A 17,390-nucleotide genomic window follows, 5' to 3' on the forward strand; every position below is an offset into this window, starting at 1 on the left:
TCACACTCATCATCTTCTCCAGCCGGTTGCACAAGCTGCCATTCTCTGAAATCGTTTTATACAATCCCAGCTCTCTGCTTACCTTTATGATTTTCCACTAACCTGAGTATTTTCTTTTTTTCACCATCTTGGCGGTATAATTCGCATTGCACAGAAACCACGCGTCTAACATGTATAAGGCAGTAGTTTTAGTATATTCAGGGAGTCATGTGACCATCACCATAATCTGTTTAGAATATTTGCCTCACCCCCCGCTCCCCGCCCCCCAGAAACTCCTAGACAGTAGCAATCACTCCCCATTCCTATCCTTCCCCACCCCTGCCTTAAACAACTGCTAATCTACTCCCAGTCTGCAAATTTGCCTCTTCAGAACTTTTTATATAAACAGAATCAGAACATATATGGCCTTTTGTGACTGGGTGTCTTTATGCAACATGTTTTCGTGAATGTGTTCACGTGGATCCGGTTCCTTTTTATTACCGAATAATGTTGCATTTTATGTATACACCACATTTTAGTTACCAGTCCTCAGGTGATGGACTTTTAGGTTGTTTCTACTTTATGGCTATTATGAATGATGCTGCTATAAACATTGGTACACAAGTCTTTGTATGGACGTATGTTTTCAATTTTCATGAGTATATGCTTAGTTGTGGAATTCCTGGATCATATGGTAACTATGTTTAACATTTTAAAGAAATGCCAAACTATATTCCAAAATAGTTTTACATGTCAAGAGCACTAATACAAAGTTACCGATTTCTCTACATCCTTGCCAATATTTGTTATTTTCTGTGTGTGTGTGTGTGTGTGTGTGTGTGTGTGTGTGTGTAATAGTAACCATTCTAATGGGTGTAGTACTATCTGGTATCTATTGTGTTTTTGATTTACATTTTCCTAATAGCTAACTGTGTTGAGCATTTTTTCATATACTTATTGGCCATTTGTGTATGTCTTCTTGGAGAAATGTCTATGCAAATCCTTTGCCCATTTCTAAATTAGCTTATTTAATTTTTTATTGAGTTGTATGAGTTTTAAATACCTTTTGTAGGTGAATCCCCTATCAGATATGTGATTTCCAAATATTTCCCATACTCTGAGGGTTGTCTTTTCACTTTCTTGAAGATATTATTTGCACCACACAATTTTTTGTTTTGGTGTAGTCCAATTTTTACACTTTTTTCTTTTTTCACTTGTTCTCTTGGATATAGCCTCACTATATCTAAGCGGGCATTGCCTAATTCAAAGCCACAAAGATTTTCTCCTATATTTTCTTCCCAGGATTTTATAATTTTAGCTTTTACATTTAAGTCTATGACCCATGTTGAGTTAATTTTTGCATCCGGTGTAAAGTGGGGGACAAAATTGCTTCTTTTGCATGTCCATACCCATTTGTCCCATCATCATTTGTCACTATAAAGACTGTCTTTCCCCCATTGGAATGCCTTGGTTCCTACATCAAAACTCAATTGACTATAAATGTAAAGATATATTTTTGCACTCTCAATTGTAGTCCATGGATCAATGTGTCTATTCCTATGCTGGTACCACATTCACCCTTGCTCTACAGACAGGCACTCGGGGGGCTGATGGCAGTGGTGTTCTTGGCTTGCCCCTCTCAACATGGAACGTCTGCCATATGAGTGACCTGGAGGAGGTAGGATCAGAGCCCAGTGCTCTCAACCTGCTGCACCTGGATTAAGCTTCTGCCCTACTAGTGGAGACTGGGTGGAAGAAGAGAGCCCTGTCTTCCTGCTTATGCGGAATAGAGCTTCTGCAACAGTGGGACTGGGAGAGATGGCAATGCTAGTGGCGTGCCCCTCCCAGAGCAAATCTGTAGTCCCAGACTGGGAGCTGGAATAACGAGGAGTTCCCTTTTTGTTGACCACACTCATCTGGATTGGAGTTCTCCAAGCAGTTTCCATAAATGCTAGCTCGGTGTAGGAGGGAAGACGGTCATGGCTCAAATGCCATGGAATCTGGCTGCTGTCTGGGAGATTTAACAGATTTTCTTAAGAATAGGCCTCCATTTGCTATATGCTCTCAGGACAATTTCTAGAGATGTCATATGATAGCATCTTTTTTTTTTATTTGAAATAATTTTGTCCAGTTAAATGGCTATTTGCTGAGGAAGGGTTTACCACATCCCCCATTCCTCCATTCTGTGAGAAATCTTACCATTTTCTCTTCAAGATAACCTGTCCTTTCATCTAATAATTTCTGTAATTTTTTTTTGTTGGTGTTTTATTTATTTTTGAGAGAGAGAGAGAGAGAGAGAGACAGCACATGAGCAAGGGAGGGGCAGAGAGAGAGGGAGACACAGAATCTGAAACAGGCTTCAGGCTCTGAGCTGTCAGCATAGAGCCCGACGCGGGGCTCAAACTCATGAACCTCGAGATCATGACCTGAGCTGAAGTTGGATGCTTAACTGACTAAGCCACCCAGGCACCCCTCATCTAATAATTTCTAAACTTACCATCCTACCTGTGACCCTCACCCCCTACCTGCCCCCCCCCACCACCACCTCACACACACCCACACATACAGTCAATCCAGGCTACATTTCTTTCTGGCTATATATTTCCCTGTCAAACAATATCTCAAAGATTAAACTGTTGCCACTAGGTAACACAAACCATTGTTTAAACTATCTTTCCTTTTGTTTTATTTTAATCTCATGAATCTCTCTATTTTTCCAAAACACAGTTTGACATCGAAATAAATTCAAAAAGGGTATTTTAATGCTTCTGTGTCCCATTGTGATAGCTATTTGGGGTACAAAGTTGAATAAAATGTGTTCCTTAACTTTGATGAGCTCACAATGGAGTGTAGATAGTAGGCTTTGAAGCAATGATTATAATTCAATGTATTTAGTGCCACAGTGCCAACGGGGATGAATTTATTCATTTATAGGGTTTATATTTAAACAATAACAACACTTCCTTTCTAAACCCCTCCCCCACCTCCTTCGGCTATGTTTCTTCTTCCTCTCACAGCCTTCATATCAGACCTTCTTGAGAGTTATTTGCGTATGTTGACTCCACGCCTTACCTCCTGTCCTCTCTTCAAACCAATGCGATACGATGGCTGCTCTCACCATTCCACTGAGGTTGCTTTTCCAAAGTCATCAGTGACCTCACATTGCTGGGCCCCGAAGGGTGTGTCATGGGCCCACTGTGGCCTTATTACTTGTCCGCTTGGCGGTCTTCAAGGGCCCCGAGATGACGGCCATGCTTCGCTTCTCTCTGTGTCACTCTGTACCTGGCACAGTTCTTATTACACACTTGGCATCGGGCAAACACACACAGAATGAGTAAATTAACGTGCGCACACACAAATGGAACAAATAAGAGTCGATAATGTTGAGCTACTTGAAGGGGAATCTGTGCACTTTTTCATATTGTGTCTAGGAAGTGATACAAACAAGTAACTGCTTAATAAACAACTCAAAATTATGATGCTAAAACATGCAGAAAAAGTGCCTGTGAAAGCTTGATAACTCCGCTAAAGCCACAGCTGAAGCCATTATCCTTATGTCGTTCATCTCTTGAACCATTTTAATTTCCATGAGGCTGAACTCTTTTTCTTCCTTCATTTTCTAGAAACAATTGACTCTGGTTGCCTGGCCCGCAGAAGGCTCCTGGGTATCATCGCTCTGGCAGGTGGTTTTCATTTGCCTGTCCAGAGATGCTGGAACTCCTGGAAAGATAGCTCCGATCTCACCCGCTCCCAGCCAGGTTCCCAGTGCTGTTTGCATCTGATACAATGGCTCGTTACATCCCAGAATCAGAGGTTGTGGCATCTCTCCCTTTAGCAAGTCTCAGGGAAATTCAAAAGGGTTTGCTGCCCTATTACATTGCAAAATATATATTTTAAATTGAAGTAAAATACGCTGTTAAAAAAAAATAGTTCTTCTGAAAGAGTAACGGTTGTCCATTTAACCTCTGACAAAGGATGCTGAATTGGATTGGGACCTCATTGTTAAGCCTTGGCAGCTGCTGCCTAGGTTTAGTTTCCTAAGCAACCTGGAAACTTAATTATACCCAAACAACAAGGACAAGTGTTTAGAGGAAGAAGATTAAGTGGAATCACTATCATCAAGCATCTAAGAACTGAGATTATTGAGGGCAGGAAAAGTAAAAATTAAAACAAAATGCTATCTGGTGATCAGAAAAATCAGCTGCAGAGCTTTTAAAACAACAGTACTTGAGTATTTTACATCTTTATTAAATAATCTTCAGGTTTTCAGGGAAAATCAGACTGCAACTGAAATAGCATTGCCTGGAATGGTGCTTGTTCCTAGGAGCTGCTAAAGGTTAGGCAGGTATTCCTTAAGGGAATATTTCATCTAGGCTTTGAACTAGACCTTAAAAAATGGGTAGAATTTGGATACGCAGATGGTTGATGTATGCTAATGATTACAATTTGTCTATTTATTCAAATCCCTCATGTGTTGCTATCACCGTTCACTGTAACCCTTCCCGGTGTCCCCTGGATCATTTCACTCTTCCCCACCTCCCCCATAAACACTGGCTCTGGGCAGGGTAAGAAATTGTGAAGAGTGTAGTTTCTCCTATGATTACACATTGTTGTCAATGCAATCTCAGACGATTGCTCTTACTAGGTTGGGAGTCTTAAAATCAAAAGACCCACAGAGAACATATTTTGGAACAAGCTTCCAAGTAATTTACCGATCCTTTTATCAGCACTTATACAGATGGTAAGAGATTTGCTTCTACACATCTTCTTGAATTCATTCAGCAGCCTATTGTGGTGTTGGAGATTTCTAACGGAAAGTCTTCCCGCTATTAAATTAAAATTCGCCTCCCTATCTCTTTTACCCATTGGTCCTAGTTATATCGTCTGGCCAAAGCTACACTCATTTCTACTTTATGGGACTTTTTCATATTTGAAGTAGATGCTGTATTCCTCTGTTTGTCCCTTTCCCCAGACTCATTATCTCTGTTTCTTCCAGTCGATGTCCAATTTCTGAAGAATAAACGATTGGGAAATCAGAGGCATATTTCTTCTGTTATCAGAGTCAATACTTTCCCTTTCATCCATTTGTAAATTCTTTTCTCAATTTGCTTCCTGGTCTGGACTAAAACTGTTCACTCTCTTCTATCTGACAAGACCCTAAGATGGAAAAACTTCATTCATTGGTCTCATGCTTAATGGCCAACCCCATAGCCTTAACTTCCATTCTAAACAATTCCCTTCACTGCCCTGAGTAAGAGGTGGTGGGTGACCTTTCGGACTAGGCTACCCTGGAGAGTGCCCAAACATGTTTCCAATGTGTTCCCATTTATTTGTGCGAGTAGATTGAACATTCTTCAAATTTAAGTACCATTTCTTTCACTTTTCTTCTTTGCAGCCCTAATCTTTTTTTTTTTTTTTTTTTTAATTTTTTTTTTTTCAACGTTTATTTATTTTTGGGACAGAGAGAGACAGAGCATGAACGGGGGAGGGGCAGAGAGAGAGGGAGACACAGAATCGGAAACAGGCTCCAGACTCTGAGCCATCAGCCCAGAGCCCGACGCGGGGCTCGAACTCACGGACCGTGAGATCGTGACCTGGCTGAAGTCGGACGCTTAACCGACTGCGCCACCCAGGCGCCCCAGCCCTAATCTTTTTTAAAAAAAAAATTTTAATGTTTATTTAAAAAAAATTTTTTTTTCAATATATTAAATTTATTGTCAAATTGGTTTCCATACAACACCCAGTGCTCATCCCAAAAGGTGCCCTCCTCAATACCCATCATGCACCCTCCCCTCCCTCCCACCCCCCATCAACCCTCAGTTTGTTCTCAGTTTTTAAGAGTCTCTTATGCTTTGGCTCTCTCCCACTCTAACCTCTTTTTTTTTTTTAATGTTTATTTTATTTTTGAGAGAGACAGACAGAGTACCAGGGGCAGGGGGCGAGGGCAGAGAGAGAGGGAGACACAGAATCCGAAGCAGGCTCCAGGCTCTGAGCTGTCAGCACAGAGCCCGACGCGGGGCTCGAACTCACGGACCAAGAGATCGTGACCTGAGTCAAAGTTACATGCTCAACAGACTGAGCCACCCAGGTGCCCCTTTCCAGCCCTAATCTTATCCAGAACTTCTTGGTGCCCACCACACGCTTGAAGAAAAGAACCAAAGGGGTGCCTGGGTGGCCCAGTCAGTTAAATGTCAGACTCTTGATTTCAGCTCAGGTCATGATCCCAGGATCGTGGGATGGAGCCCACATGGGGCCCTGCGCTGAGTGTGGAGTCTGCTTAAGATTCTCTCTCTATTCCTCTGCCCCTCCCCACTTTCACACACAAAGAAGTAGTTCTCTCACTCCCTCTCTCTATTAGAAGATAAAAAAAGAAAAGAGTTAGATTTTTTTTTTAAGTTTTAAACTTTATTCTTAAATCAAATACATAGGAGGTTTAAATAGTTCTATTTATAGTGACAAAAATATCTTTGAAGCGAAACTCTGATAAATATGTAAAAATAAATACAGATGTAGAGAAAATGCTGTGTGTATAAATTTAGTATAAAGTAGCACATTTAGAACCAGAAAGCTAAAAAAAAATGGATTGAAGGTCCTAATCCTATGCATTAAACCATTTAAGCAGCTGAATTTCTATTCAAATTTTAAGAGATAAATATAAATATGCCTTCAGTTTGATGTTTAATAAATCATTAACACAAAGTCCTTCTGCTTGTGCTGAGACATACAATTCCCCTCTCGTCTCAGTTTTTAAAGCATTATGAAAACACGGCGTCTCTTCCTTTAAGTGTGGAGAGTCACAAAAACCAGTCTCACGTTATGTGGGTGGCTGCTGAGACCTCTGAAGATCTCCCTGATTTGTGACCCCTCGATTTTAGCAGAAGCAGTGCATGATAGTCACTTTCTTGTGATAGTCAAGTTGCCAGGAGCTGTTCTCCTGTCTGGATGGTTACAAGGAGTCTATACAGTGTCAAAACATTTATCAAGTTGTTTTTACCAGAGTTTCCTCTGATGACTTTGAGCTTCAGAGTTTTTAGATCACTCCTGAACGGAGCCCTGGACTGTGAAACAGCTTGGAGGACCGTCCCCCCCCCCCCCCCACACACACACACCACTGCCCTTCTCAAGGAGCCAAGTCTTGGCATTCACCATCTCTCATTGGCTCACAGTGGAGGAAGGGAGCCTTAAGATGCTTTGTTTTCCTTTGATAAGGTCGAAGTCCAAAACCGTATGGATTTTTTTTTATTGGTAAGAACCTCTTCGCTTAGTCATAAATCCAAACCATCTACGGAACAAGTTAACCACACAGTCTTATACCTGGTCTTCGCAAAACTGGGCAATACAAAAAGGTTCTATAGTTGGAGCCAACAAATTCATGGGCATATAAAATGCAGGTCACTCCAGAGCGATTGTGAGACCTACCGAGTATGAGCAAGAAGTAACTGTAGATGAGCAATCTCTTGACCAACAGGAGAAGACCTTCTACAGCAATATTTATTCTTAAGTCTTTCTCTTCTTGCAAAATATTGGAGTAGCATATGAGGGCTGCTTTGCATAGCAGATGGACAAAGAAATAAGCTAGCTGTTCCCAGGCATTTACGTTAGGCATATTTAACAAATACACTCTAGAGGGAAGTAGAAAGAAGTCTGATGTGCCATTCATGATAGTGTTGTAAATCAGGACTAAAATAAGTAGATTTAGAGCCACTCAACTTATGAAGAATTTAGACCATTAGATACTGAGCCGTGGTCAATGACTGGCAAAGTAAACAAGAATCTGAGTTTTCATAGCATAAGATAGAGATTAGGATATCCAAATGGTCTGGCAAACAGCAGAGAACCAGTGTGTGAAAGAAAAAGAAAAGAAGTTAAAAGCTGGGATGTCTGTAAAACAACTATAGAACCACGTTATAGGTGTGTAACTATATTAATTAGGTTTAGTTAAATACTCTTTTTTATTATACTATCTGTATAATAAACTGTATACAGTACATTTTAAAAAGCTTCCATTCTCTCCAACTTATTCTTTTTTAAGATGATCTTTTCATACTGAGTCCCAATAAAAGAACACCTTTGAGAACTGCTATAGTTTTGCCTCTTGAAAAGAGCTCTTTGAAATAAAAGGACAAAATTGTCAATGGCAGTCAAGATTTGCTGCTTAAGCGAGAAGACAGTACAATGGAGTGGGGGAAAAAAACCTATTTGCACTTGAGTCTTCCCAAGTAGAAATTGGAAAATGGTGAACACATCGGGATGGCAACTGAAACGCAGCCTCTGGATACCTCAGAGTGGTTATCACATGGTTCACTGTTTTCCTCCTCCACCTCTCCCCCACCCATCCTGATAAAACCCCCAGCCTTTATCTCCTTCACTTTGTCTGCAGTATGCCGAAAACAGCTCGTTTCAAAATTGTCTTTTGGACGCTCAGAAGCAGTCTATAAAAGTATTGAGACGTGTGGTCGTGAGTCCAAAACGCCGCATTCAGTTGACAGATATAATGATGTTCCATTATATGATTATTACTAAGTGAGAATAATGTCTTCCCTGTATTATTATCATATTAGAGAGATTCTGAATAGACCCAAGTTAGTTGAGGTTGAAATGTCACAATTTAAGATTGGAAGATATTATATTAGACCTCGTCTGGTTCACGTCCACATTAGTTAACGTTAGGGGAAAAGATCTATCCAGAGGGATCCATACTCCATATCTTCAGTTTACCAACCTTTTTGCTATGCCGTATTTGCCTCACAAGTGTAAAACAGCTACAAAGTGGCTGACCGTGTCTGTCTGTCTGTCTGTCTCCCTCTTTCAATTTCTCCCTTTTTCTTTTTCATTGAATATGGTAGGTAATGGTAAAAGAATGGGTTCTGGGTTCACATGGACTCACAGATCGAATCCTGTCCCTCCCGTATTAACCTCAGGAATGTTAATACATTTCTTTAAACTATAGCTTCCTAATTTATAAAGTAGGGATAATATCCAAATTAGAGGGTCGTGGTGATATTTCATGGGATATTTTATGTAATGATTTCAGCACAGTGTCACTCGTTAAGTGCTCAAAGAATGTTAAACATTACTTTAAGTAATTCACACTTAACAAAAATATGGAAAGGCTAGGAAAGATAAGGGAGAATTTTAAAATAGCCAGTAATCACTTAATTTAAAGATAACCACTGTTATTTTTTTCTTTTTTTAATGTTTATTTATTTTTCAGAGAGGGAGAGACAAGAGTGCAAGTTGGGGAGGGGCAGAGAGAGAGAGGGAGACACAGAATCCGAAGCAGGCTCCAGGTTCCGAGCTGTCCGCACAGAGCCCGACGTGGGGCTCGAACTCACGAACCGTGAGATCATGACCTGAGCCGAAGTCAGACGCTCAACCGACTGAGCCACCCAGGCGCCCCAGATAACCGCTGTTAATACACACACACACACACACACACACACACACACACACGGAGAGAAAATACCACACGTGCTTTTAAGTTCAAACATATATTTTTGTATATATATTTTAGTGTATTATATTACTATTTATGTCATTGAAGTCACAAAATAGAATGAAATTGACTTGCTAATCACAAAGTTTTCTGCAAGTCATTCTAAACTTGGTAGTTTCAAGTGGTACCTTCATCCCGAAAATCTGAAAATGAATACAGGTGCCTCAAGCTTGGTGGATTTTGTTATCAACTTCAGGCTGACAGTAATGTAGAAAATAATAAACTGAGCAATACTCATTTACCTTTAAATTGTACTTGTTGTAAAGATTTTCAAGAATTTTATAATTGCAATGTCTCATTAACCTTTCAAAGAGATCCGTGGTACAGTATATAGCATGGTGAATCTACTGTAATGTAAAATCACGCTAATCCAAGAAGAACCACTAAAATTAAATGTCTCTATCTAGGAAACCACACTACACAAGGCAGCGATGAGGGCTAAGAGGTTGTGTAGTTTGGTGGTTCTTGGACTCTTTCCTGACCACCTCTAGTGGGTTTGGTTCCTTAAGATAGTCACCGTGTCTTATTAATCTTTGCTGTACTCATTTATTCATTCATTCGTTGTTCATTTGCCTTCCTTAATGTTGAATGAGATCCCACTACACGTCCAATGATACACTGAAGGGTCTGTAGCTACTAAAACTACTAAGATCGCATCACTGTTTTGAGAGGTTAGAATTGAGCCAAGGTCAACAAGAGAAAGTTTCAGCGCACTGTGATTAGCACGACAACACAGGGAAGGGCACACACAAGACACTCTAGAAACAGAGATCCACATTCAGGGCCGAAGCAGTCAACGAAGTATTCTTGAACAATACGACATCAAAGTGAACTGAATCTCCCCGAGTGTCTAGGAAGTGTGCCCTTACTAGTGGTCTGTGTGACCTTGAATACTTTTGCGTAACACTTAAGCTCTCTTAGTCTCAACTTCCATATAAGTTTGTTATTGGAGTTACCATAGACTATGTGCCAAAATTACTGACCACGATGCCTATCAATAGTAAATCTTCTGTAAAAGTTTGTTCTTTTTTTTACTCTTGACTTGTGTTGCTTCCCCATGTCATTTTGTGCCTAAGAATACTATTTGTTCTGCACCTAATTGATAAGTAATGTTCCTTCCTGAAAATATCTTATAACTTTGGAGCTGGATCCTGCCTTTTGATAGGACACAAATTTATTTATCCCTGAAATGTCCACGGAATATTGATAGGTAAGTAGACAAGAAGACTAGCATATCACACAATCGAGATGTTCCACGGTGGTTATATAGTCATCTTTCACTTCCCTTTGCCATAACTTGCCCCTAATTTGAAAGACAATTGCATTCAAAGTTATCGTTTTCAGATATATTTTTCTCTTAAAAATCCCTTAAATCCGTCACTTTGATGTTTTGAGAAGGATGTGCCTACTATAATAGAAATAATGTTTTAATAGACAAAAAAGGGAGTTGAGAAAGCCTTCGGGATTTAAGAACAACAGGCTACGTGGTATTCAAAAATATAAGAAAATTATAATATAAAGAGTGCAGGAAAATAATTGACTACTAACCCGGTTTGATCTCCCATCTTTGCAAATGGCTGCTCCAAGTTCTGTTCCAAAAAGGTGTTAGGGCTTTCTCTGCTGTCATCAGTCGCCATCAGCACTGCCTTTAACTGACATAATCACGGATTGTTACAATTAGTGCCCATTAGTATAGAGTAAAATTAGAGTCTCAGTCATATAGAATTGCCCATTATGTCCATAGAATACACAAAGTTCATCACTTATGATTAACATTACCAGAATGAATTCAAAAGAAATTATGAAAGACCTGTCAGTTCATAATGCCGCCAGATGCGAATATCAGAGATGATGTACCAACTGTCAAAACCCAATGTTCTGCTATGGAACACCCAGATTTTAGATATGAAAGTATGGGGAATTACAGGAGCAATGTGTTTAGTGAATAGGAATTTTGAGGGGACCGATAGACAAGGAATATTGCTGAATAACAGAAAAATGTATAAATGCATTTTTTCGTAAGTCAAAAGCGTTGCCAAACCATTGGCGGAAAAGGCCAATGTGAACATCACTATTAACCCTTGACATTACAGTTATAATAGAAATTGGATGGTTGTAATCTTCTTGTGATAGTGATTATTAACACTCCACTCTGAATGCACATGTTTTAACAGAAGACTCTGGAATTAAGAAGAAAGCATGTGATGCCTAGGGCTCCAGGCTCCATCTTGGGTCATGCCAGTGACCTTAAGCCTGGGATCTGCAAGGGTGGTAATCCCAAAAGACATAAGGAGCCTGAGTCAGCAATAACTGTGGAGTTACCATTCCACTGCCATAAAGCTTATCAAATGCAAATTATATGATCAAATATTGGGAATATCAAGAGAAAAGAATTTTCACTTTGTAGACATCAATAGCTATGGGAAATCATTTATATTTCGACTAGGTGGCACCAATCCAATACAAATTTCAAATATTTTAATAAAATATTTTCTATAAAATTATAAGCCTACATATGTATACAGTAAATAAGGTTTCCATCCCACCCCCAGAAGTACCAGCCTTTAACTGATACATGTGTATTTTTTCAGACATTTTCTATGCATATAAAAGCATTCGTTTAATACATAACATTCACTTTATATCACAAATGATAGACCGTTCTGTTGCAACTTGATTTTGTTGCCACTTTTACATCATATTTTGTGTCATTATTATAGATCTTTTATATGTAATGCCTGCATAGTATATTTATTCTATGAACAAATATTACGTATTTAAACTATATACTATTATCAGTATTTATCTTATATCTATTTTGTCACTATCCAAAACAACAGAGCATTAAATATTCTTGCATATTTGTCTATTTGTAGATATTTAGGATAAATTCCTAGAAACAGACTTGCTGGGTTAATATACTTATGAATTTGCAAATGTTGAGATATTTTTATATGTAAACATAAATCTACATCTTATCTAACTATTCAAATCCTTCCAAAATGTTTGCTTCAATTTACATTCTCATTACTATGTAACAGAGCATTAATGAACTTTTAAGTTCTTGTAAAAATAAATGGAAATGGCATTTTATTTTAATTTATTTTTTAATCATAAAGATAGTTCATCATCTCTGTTAACAGTTATTAGCAATTGATATTTCTTTATCCCTATTCTTAAATTTGTACAAAAAATGTCTCCTATTGAATAGATGATACCTGTCTTCTTTTAACAGCTTTACTGATATATATTTCACGTCATAAAATTCTCCTATTTAAGACATGCAGTTCAATGGTTTTTAGTAAATTCACAGAGCTATGTTAATATCACCACAATTTAATGTTAGAAAATTTTTAGCACCCCCAAAAGAACCACACACCCATTAACAGCCATTTCTTGTTCCCTCTTCCCCCACCCCAGCCCCAGTAACAGGTAAACATAAATTTACTTTCTGTATCTGTGGATTGCATGTTCTGGATATTTCACATAAATGGAATCACACCATAGGAAGTCTTTATGACTTTTTTTTTCACTTAGCATGATATGTTCAAGATTAACACATTAGCTTCCTCACAGTGAAGTATACAATCAGCAAAACTGAAAGGCAACTGAAGGAATGGGAGAAGATATTTGCAAATGACATGGCGGATAAAGGGTTAGTATCCAAAATCTATATAAAACTTATCAAACTCAACACCCTCCTTCAAAAAAACCAAATAATCCAGTGAAGAAATGGGCAGAAGACATGAATAGACACTTTTCCAAAGAAGACATCCAGATGGCGAACAGACCCATGAAAAGATGCTGAACATAACTCATCATCAGATAAACACAAATCAAAATGACAATGAGATATCATCTCACACCTGTCAGAGTGGCTAAAATTAACAACTCAAGAAACAACAGATGTTGGTGAGGATGTGGAGAAAGGGGAACCCTCTTGCACTGGTGGTGGGATTACAGCACTACAAACAATAGCCAAATTATGGAAAGAGCCCAAATGTCTAAAGGCTGATGAATGGATAAAGAAGATGTGGTATATATATACAATGGAATATTACTCAGTGGTAAAAAAGTATGAAATCTTGCCATTTGCAACAACATAGATGGAACTAGACTGTATTATGCTAAGCAAAACAAGCCAGTCAGAAAAAGGCAAATATCACATGATTTCACTCACATGTGGAATTTAAGAGACAAAACACATGAACATTGGGGAAGGGAAGGAAACAAAATAAGATAAAAACAGAGAGGGAAGCAAACCATAACAGACTCTTAAATACAGAGAACAAACTGAGGGTTGCTGGAGAGGAGGTGGTTGGGGGGATGGGCTAAATGGGTGATGGACACAAAGGAGGGAACTTACTGGGATGAGCACTGGGTGTCATAGGTAAGTGATGAATCACTGGGTTCTATTCCTGAAAACAATATTATCCTGTATATTAACTAACTTGAATTTAAATAAATAAATTTTTAAAAGATTAATACATTAGCATGAATCAATACTTCATTTCTTTTTTATTGCTGAATAAAATTTCATTGCACGGATATGCGATTTTTGGTTATTTATTCATTATGGTTCATGATTTATCACCCATGATTTTTCATGGTAGACATCCACCATAGATATCTACTGATGCACATTTAGATGGTTGTACTCTTAGGCTGTTGTGAATAATGTTGCTGCGAACAATCGTGTGCAAGTTCTTGTATGGACATATGTTTTCCTTTTTCTTCAGTATCCCTACTAAGAATTACCCAGTCACAAGGCTACTCTATGTTTAACATTATGACAAACTACCAAACTGCTTTTCCAAAGTGACTGCAACATTTTTCATTGCCACCAGCGATGTATGAAGGTTCCAATTTTTCCACATTTGTATCAAGACTAGTTCTTGTCTATTTTTTAATTTTAACTATGGTAGTGGGTTTAGAGTGGTTTTTATTTACCTTTCCCTAAAGACTAAGGAAGATGAGCGTATTTTCATGTGTTTATTGGTCATTTGTAGATCTCCATTAAATAAATGGCTATTCAAATCGTTCATCATTTTAAATTGAATTATTTATCTTTTTAATATTGAGTCATAAGTGTTCACATATATGAACAAAGTTCTTCATCAGATACATGATTTGCAAATATATGCTCCCATTCTGTGGGCTGTCTTTTCACACTCTTGATGGGATCCTTACACACACAAAAGTTTTTGATTTTGTGAAAGATCAATTTTTACCAATTTGTCTTTTTGTCACTAATGCTTTTGGTGTCATGTCTTAAAAACTATGGACTAACCAAATGTCATTCCTGTGTTTTCTTCAAAGAATTTCATAGTTTTCTCACATTTAGATCTATGATCCATTTGCGTTAATTATCGGTTATGACGGGAGGTAAGAAACAAGATCCTTTCTTTAACATACAGATTTCCAGCTGTCTCAAACCATTTGTTGCGAAGACTATATTTCCCTATCAAATTGTCTTCTTGACAAACTTGTTGAAAGTTGACTGATTTTAAATATAAGGGTTTATTTCTACATTCAATTCCAAACCATTTGTGTATGTCTTTCCTTATGACAGTACTCTACTGTATTAATTACTGTAGCTTTGTAGTATGCTTAAAATTGAGAAATATGACACTTTATTCTTTTTCTTTATTTCTTCTTCTTGGGTCCTTTGCATTTCCATATAAATTTTAGCATCAGTTGGTCGATGTTGCCAAAAAAAGTCTAGGATTTTTAGAAGGATTTCACTGAATCTACAAATCCATTTTGGGAGTACTGCCATCTTAACAATATCTCATAAACATGGATAATCTTCCCATTGATTTAGCTATCTTTCCTAGTTTATGTCAAAATGTTTTGTAGTTTTCAATGTACACGTTCTTCACTACTTGGGTTAAATTTATTACTATTTTATTGTTTGGGATGTTATTGTGAAAGGAACTCTTTTCTTCACTTTGTTTTTGGATTGTTTATTGCTTGTTTTTACAAGTATAATGGACTTTTTGTACGTTGCTCTTGTAGCCTACCACACTGATAACCTTATTTATTCATTCTAATAGAGTTTTTGTGGAATTCTCAAGCCTCATGCTTTTCTCTATAAAAGAGCATGTCATGTGTGAATAAGTTTACTTCTTCCTTTCCAATCAGATGTCATTCATTTATTCATCCATCCATCCATTCATTCATTTATTTAGCTTATAGCCTAGAGACTCCAGTACAATGTTGAGTAGAAGCTTCAAAACAAACACCCTTGTTGGTCTTTGATTTTAGGGAGAAAGCATTCAATTATTCTCCATTAATTATGTTAGCTGTGTGGCTTTTATAGATGCTCCTTATCAGGTTATCTTCTATTCCTATTTTGTTCTTATAATCATGAAACTCTGCTGAATTTTGTCAAAAGCTTTGTCCACATCTATTGAAATGATTGTGTAGAGTTTGACCTTTATATTATTAACATGATATTACACTGATTTTTGGATATTAAACCAATCTTGCACATCTGGGATATGTCTCACTTTTTGTGTGCTACTGTATTTAGTTTACCAATAATTTATTAAAGTTTGTGGCAATGTGTATTCATGAGGGGTAATGATATAGAATTCTATAGTGATATCTTTGTCTGGTTTTGTTGTCTGGGTGATCCTGGTCACATACAGTGAACTGAGAACTGTCCCATCCTCTTCTATTTTTTTTTTAATTTAAAAAAAAATTTTTTTTAACATTTATTTATTTTTGAGACAGAGAGAGACAGAGCATGAATGGGGGAGGGGCAGAGAGAGAGGGAGACACAGAATCAGAAGTAGGCTCCAGGCTCTGAGCCATCAGCCCAGAGCCTGATGTGGGGCTCGAACTCACGGACCGTGATATCGTGACCTGAGCTGAAGTCGGACGCTCAACTGACTGAGCCACCCAGGCGCCCCCATCCTCTTCTATTTTTTGGACAACTATGTGAAGGGTTGACATATTTTTTCTTTAAGTATTTGGTAAGCAGAATTCATGATTGCAGCCATCTTCACCTGGGCTTTTCTTGTAAGCTTTTAAATTATTACTCATTCTCTTTACTTGTTGTAGATCTAATTAGGGTATCAGTTTTTTCTTGAGTCAGTTTTGGTAGTCTGTCTAAAAATTGTCCATGTTATTTAACTGACTGACATACAGTTGTTCACAGTATTTTCTTGTTATTCTTGCTTACTTCTGTGAGGTCAGTGGTGAGTTACCCACTGCCACCCTTGAACTTGGTAACTCGTGTCTTTTTTTTATTCTTGATCAGTCAACTTAAAGGTTTGTCGAATTTGTTGATCTTAAAAAACAACAACATAATTTTAGTAATTTTCTCTGTTGTTTCTCTAATCTCTATTTCATGAATCTCATTTATTTTCACTCTGGCATCTATTATTTTTCAACCATCTTACCTTTTATTTCATTGGTTTTACTTTGCTCTTCTTTTTCTAGTTTTGTAAGGTGGGAGTTTAGATTATGGACTTGAGACCTCCCTTTTTTTTTTTTTAAGTTTATATATTTATTTGTACTAATCTCTACACCCACCATGACTCATGACTCCTAGGTCAAGAGTCACATGCTTTTCCGACTGAGCCAGCCAGGTTCCCATTGGTTTTTCTTGTCTTTAATGCAAGCATTTCCAGCGATATTTTTCCTCAGTACACTGTTTCCGCTATCTATGTACCCCATAAGTTGTCGTTGTTGTTCTTTTGTCTTAGTGTATTTTCAGTTTCCTTTATGATTTCCTTTTTGAGCTATTGGTTATTTAAAGGCATGTTGGTTAGTTTTGTCGTATTTATGAATTCTCAAATTTTCTTCTGCTGTTGATTTGGAATTGAATCCATTGGACTTAAAGTAACATACTTCGTATGATTTTAAACTTTATGAACTTGGGGCGCCTGGGTGGCGCAGTCGGTTA

This window comes from Puma concolor, chromosome E4 (genome assembly GCF_028749965.1).
Source record: "Puma concolor isolate L17-30 chromosome E4, mPumCon1.1.hap2, whole genome shotgun sequence".
Classification (NCBI taxonomy): domain Eukaryota; kingdom Metazoa; phylum Chordata; class Mammalia; order Carnivora; family Felidae; genus Puma; species Puma concolor.